The sequence below is a fragment of the Triticum urartu genome, chromosome 6A (assembly GCF_056163025.1).
Source record: "Triticum urartu cultivar PI428250 chromosome 6A, HENAU_Tu73, whole genome shotgun sequence".
Lineage (NCBI taxonomy): Eukaryota > Viridiplantae > Streptophyta > Magnoliopsida > Poales > Poaceae > Triticum > Triticum urartu.
In genome coordinates, this window is record NC_141878.1 from 551,186,743 (window position 1) to 551,192,825 (window position 6,083).

The 6,083-nt window shown below is 41.0% G+C and overlaps 1 pseudogene; it reads right to left on the reverse strand.

Moving 5' to 3' along the window:
* Positions 1 to 230: 230 nt before the first annotated feature.
* On the reverse strand, positions 231 to 3,553 carry LOC147966239 (uncharacterized; annotated as a pseudogene).
* Positions 3,554 to 6,083: the final 2,530 nt, after the last annotated feature.

The window sequence follows — 6,083 nt, forward strand, 5'->3', positions numbered from 1 at the left end:
ATAAGATATTTTTTAAAGAACAACACATAAGCACAAAAAAAGGAATCCTCACTTCTCCATGTCTGGTTCACATGCTACCGATCCAGGGAACATAGCATGCTAATCCATAGTGGTTAGGTGATTGCTCTCAATGGGAACACACTTCGCACAAATTCAGCATCTAAACATGGTGATCTAGGTGTATCATAGTAAAATGCAGAAAATGACGAAGTTTTCTAGTGTACTAGGGATTTGAGCACTCAAAACTAATAGTTCTCACTAATTTCAGCCAAGCATGGATGGTGTAGATCACTAGTTTACAAGGCATTCAGAAATCAAGTTCACAAATTCACATCAAGCACGATGCCAAAGGTGAATTTCAGCTTGACAACAAGTAATAACTGGCTCAAGCAACCCAACTAGCAATTGAATTCAGCATGTATTTATGATGTTCAGAATGGGTCATGAAACAGCTCATCGGGCACTATGAAGTAACACTCGCTTGATCACTCTCTAAGCTGCAGCTCTTCTCCTTTTGCTTCCACAAGCACGGTACAGTTTCTCTCTTCCATATGTGTGATCCTTGCTTCTCCTCGTCTCCGTGCTCAGGATCCACCGGGGTCCCAAGGAATGTCACCTCGAACCTGGTCAGCATGTAGTGATTCGTGCACAAGCAAGAACCTGAAAGAGCACTCAACGAAAGAGAAAATGCAAGTGGTAGGGATAATACCCTCCAAGTCATCAATCGAATATCCAATTACATAAGCATAGCTATAAAGCACATGTTTAGGATGGTCGAAATCAGCAAGGTCAACACTAACATGAGGATGATATTTATCATTAAGCTCAAGACTAGCATGGGAATGATATGTTTCATTTAGCATAGGACTAGCACGAGGAAAGTAACTGTGATCATCACAAATGAGAGTAATGCCACTAACAGGATATCTATGATCATGTCCAAGCAAATAATTTTTCAAGTCTAGCTTAAGTGATGGTATCGTGCAATGCAAGGTAGTATCAAAGAGATTACAAGGATGCATGTCATTGAGAGGATTGGATAAACCTGCTACGTCACGCTCTTGTATGACGATGGGCAAATGAATTTCTGGTTCTTCAAGTTCATCTACAGCAGCTTCTTTTACTTCTTCAAGAGTAGTAGATCTTTGTCTTCATCTTGATCACTTGGGAATTCGAGCTCTTCATCATCTTGTTCCTCGTCTTCTAGTTCATCTTCTTCAATCTGAGGTATCTCTTCCTCTGGGCTCTTGCTATCTTGCTCAGTTGGATGTGACGGTGTTGGAACCTCACACACCTTAAGGGATATCCCATCAACACTCAACTCAAGGAGGGAAGAGATATTACTGCCAGCGTTGATGTTCTTCTCAATCTTCCTTACTTCTTCCACTAGCTCCTTTCCACTCTTAATCTTCTTCATTTCCTCCAATATAACCTTCCTAATAGGATCATCCTCGGCACTCCAAGTGAACTCGAGACTCAAAAGTGTGAGCTTGTCTATGTCATCGAACTCATCTTGTGTGGGCACTTGCACATGAGATTGCACAACAGGTGCTGGAGTTGTTGGTTGACCAAATGGAGGACCATTTAACTCCATTAGACACATCTCCTGGTACTGTGGTATATGACTAGGAGTTGAATGAAATTGTTGTGGTGCATAGTTGTGGCTCTCCTCATTGTACCTAAATCCCTGCATATGATTACTAGAAGCAAATGGTGAGATCTCAGGGTTGTTGTTCCTATATGACATATTCTGGTTTTCAGGCCACCCATGTGTGTAATTGTTTTGGCATGAGCTATGCTGTTGAGCAAAGCTCATACCAAAACAATCCGGAGGGTGAGAGTAACAACGCTGACATTCAACGGGTGAATGGCCCTGAAATCCACAAATATGGCATGTAGGAGCAACATAAGGATGGCCTCTAGAATAAGGATCATAAGAGCTAGGCCTATCCTCAAAAACAATACCTTGCTGCCGAGCTAAATCATCTAATTGATGGGAAATCTTACTTATCAGTTCTTGAATACTTTCCGTGCTGTTTGTAGTGTTGCTCGCATAAGCATGATGATCTGAATAGTAAGCCATATCTGAGAAGTTGCAATAACCTGCAGAATGACCAAGCAAAGAAAGAGAAAATAACTTGAACTAGGGTTAGGGGTTAGAGATATATCACATATATATATAGCACAAAGGGAAAAACAAGAAAAACCTAGTCTATAGCCTAACAAAATCGCTCGACGCTAGTCCCCGGCAACGGCGCCAAAATAATCAATTGAAAGTGAAGTGGGGTATTTCTCCCAATTCTGCGAGTGTCGTGTTCCCCACAGGGACTAGGCGACGGCGACTATGCTCGCTTAAGCTAGGTAACACGATTCGGGTGATGAAAGCAAGAAAGTAAAACTAAACTAAACAGGGTTGTCGCCAAAGAAAATGCAGATAAGCAAAGGTAGATTCAGATTTTACTCAATGTATTTTTTTTGTGTTTTTGTTTTAGTTGAGAAATAAAATGCTAATACAAGCAAACATCAAAATGCTAGGGAATTAAAAAGGCAGGAATATATATATATAACTATCTAACAATTAACAGGGGGAAGAAACAAGGTTGTAGGACAGAACATAAATGTATCACGCACACATATGCATATATATCATAGGTACTTGAGACAACATAAAAGTCACATGTACTGGAGCTATCATAGGAACTTACAAACTGGAATTTTCTACAACAGGCAATACACAGGCTATATATATGACACAGAGACACCACTGAATCACAGAAGTTTCAGAAATTGTAAACTGAATATTCAGTTTTACACTTCTCAAGAACACTGAAAGCACATTCAACACAAAGATCACAGGTGATCTGAATTATTAAAGTAAACTAACTGACATACAGACACAAATAATACTAATTCAGAATAGAATATAGTTGATCTTGCATCCACTAATAACTCACAGAAATTACACACACACGCATAGGAAGAGAGAGATGAAGAGAAAGAAAGAGAGCAGCAGCAATTTTGTTGGGCAGAAGAGAAGCGGCACTAGGAGGAGCAGCTAGCAGCGTTGGGTTCAGAGAAGAAGAAGTGGCAGCAACAATTAAGGTTCAGAGCAGCAACAAGGTGAGGAGAAGATGAAGAAGAACAACAGCAGGAGTTGCGAGAGAGAGGAGCAGCAGGGGCGCATAGGAAGAAGGAGCAGCAGTAGGCGTTGAAGGGAAGAGAAGCAGCAGCGCTAGGAGAGGGAGAGAGCAGCAGCAAGGATGAGGGAAGGAGGAGCAGAAGGGTTAGGAGAAGAAGATTGGGGAGAAGAAGAGGGAAGCGGGCAGCAGGGGGGAGGATCTAGGTGTGGCGGCGGCTGAAATGGATGGATGTTGCAGAGGATGGGGGTGATGGAGGCCGCTGGTGCGGTGGCGCGGCGGCGAAGATGGAGGATGGGTGGCGCTGGGTGCTGGTGGCGCACCTACCATGTCGGCCTGGCCGTGGCGGCGGCCTGAGATGGAGAAGAAATCAGGGGAGGGAGAGAAGTGTCAGGACCAAAGGGGATCGGTGGCTGTGCTAGGGATTTTTATCCCTCGCGATCTGATCTGCCACTTTGCAATTTTGCCCTCCTACTTCTCTTCTTTCTTCCCAAGTTGGTCCCTCTCTTCTTTGGCTAGCCCCTCTGGTTACTTCTTATCATCACACACAAGTCCATTCTTCCTTCTCTTCTTTTCACTTGACTAATTCTCTTAGCTACCTAGTCCAGATCTTGGAAGTTTATAGTGCCTTTGCGCACTTTTCTGCAAAAGAAACAAATGACTTGTAAATGATTCTTTATATGATTTTCATGCAAATATTCAATATTTCACAGCAAGAATTGATGGTCATATCTCAATAAACTGCATATTTAAGTGCCAAAAGATGTATATGAAATGTGCTTATCAACAGTGTACCCATATAGTTAGTTTGCATCCCCATAATTCATACATAGACTTTGTGTGGGATCAAACTTTTTTTTCATGATATTCCTAATGGTGCTATATCAAATTTATTTCATCCTCATGAGCTAATGCTTTTGGAACGACCTATATGTGTTGCACCTATTTTTGCTTTGTTCTATGATGTGTTCCAGATAAATAAAAGCCGAGGACGGCTTTGTTTTCAAGGAAGGGAGGATGATGTGCACATAGCTATCTTAGAAATGTCTATGAATATTACACGGCAATTTATTAACCAGGTACTTTCGTTCTTTTGGATATATTATTTAACAAATAGAACTATGATATTTACACTCATGTTGTGATTTATTTGTACCTAGAAATGAATGGACCAGAGAGTCAACAAGAGATGCTCACTTAGAGATGAAAGATGGAGATGCATGTTCGTTCACAAGAAGAAAAAGTAATTGCATGAACGTGTTCCCCACCAATTCATCCAACATGCATGCAACGTCGTCCACAACGTCCAAGTTCACAAGACAACACAAGTTTTGGACTTTGCTCCTAGGATCCAAACCAACCACGCACGTGGGTCCAAGACCTTATTTTTTGGTGCGTTGGGAGAGCAACTTTGGGCCAGCAAATAAACTAGTCCGGCCTGCTGTGCACGCCTTCGTATGGCCGTCTCATCATTTGGATGTATTCACCAAGACCTGTTGCATCAACATCCGACGGTGGTGGACGGCTTTAATAAATAGCTAGCTACTGTTAGGGTTTAGACTCGGGTTTTGTTTAGAGAAGTTTCGCTATTGCTATTTTTATTTGTCTTCGCTCGTAGCGGCTAGTGCGACCGTCAAGACATCCTATCGGAACCCCAATTTGTGAAATTTATTCATCTAGCATATCCGCAATTTTTAGATTGCTTGGATATCATTTTATTGCATGTTCTTCAATTTGCTTGCAGGAAAAATCCTTCGTGGATAGGTCAATCGCGCCGTTGGCTCGGTCGATAACACCGTGGAGTTGGTTCAGCGATTGTCGTGGATATCAGTCGTGTACATTTCTTCCTGTACGGTTGGTAGCCGGATCGTGAGGGTCAAGTCCCACCCAAAAATCGTAGTTATCTCCCTCTCATCGAAAGATCGGGCCCCAGTGCACATAAATATGCTTATACCATGGGGAGTAATGACTTCACACAAAATAAGTATAGGTAGTAAACTTATTGAAAGTTAGCAAACGCAGAATTGGTCACTTGAACAATTCATGAAATAATATTGAAGAAAGAGAGATTTCAGATGTAAATATACTATCTTGGACATCTTTTGTAATTGTGATCATTCATTAAAATATGACATGCTAAAAGGTTGATGTTGGACAAGGGAGACAACGTAATGGGTTATCTCTTCTTATATCCGAAATAAAGTATATTGTCATGGATCATCCAACATGCTGAGCTTGCCTTTCCCCCTCATGCTAGCCAAATTCTTTGCACCAAGTAGAGATACTACTTGTGCTTTCGAATATCCTTAAACCCAGTTTTGCCATGAGAGTCCACCATATCTACCTATAGATTGAGTAAGATCTTTCAAGTAAGTTGTCATCGGTACATGCAATAAAAATTGTTCTCTAAATATGTATGTTCTATTAGTGTGGAGAAAATAAGCTTTATACGATCTTGTGATATGGAAGCAATAAAAGCGACAGACTGTATAATAAAGGTCCCTATCACAAGTAGCAATATAAAGTGGCGTTCTTTTGCATTAAGATTTTGTGCATCCCACCTTAAAATCGCATGAAAACCTCTGCTTCCCTCTGCAAAGGGCCTATCTTTTACTTTTATCTTCTACCTTATGCAAGAGTCATGGTGATCTTCACCTTTCCTTTTTACATTTTATCCTTTGGCAAGCACATTGTGTTGGAAAGATCCTGATATATATATCCAATTGGATGCAAGTTATCATGAACTATTATTGTTGACATTACCGTTGAGGTAAAAGGTTGGGAGGCGAAACTATAAGCCCCTATCTTTCTCTGTGTCCGATTAAAATCTTGAACCCATAAATATTATGTGAGTGTTAGCGATTGTGAAAGATTAAATGATAGTTGAGTATGTGGAGTTTGCTAAATCAAAGCTCTGACATAGACCCTTCCTGAAAATAAGATGAA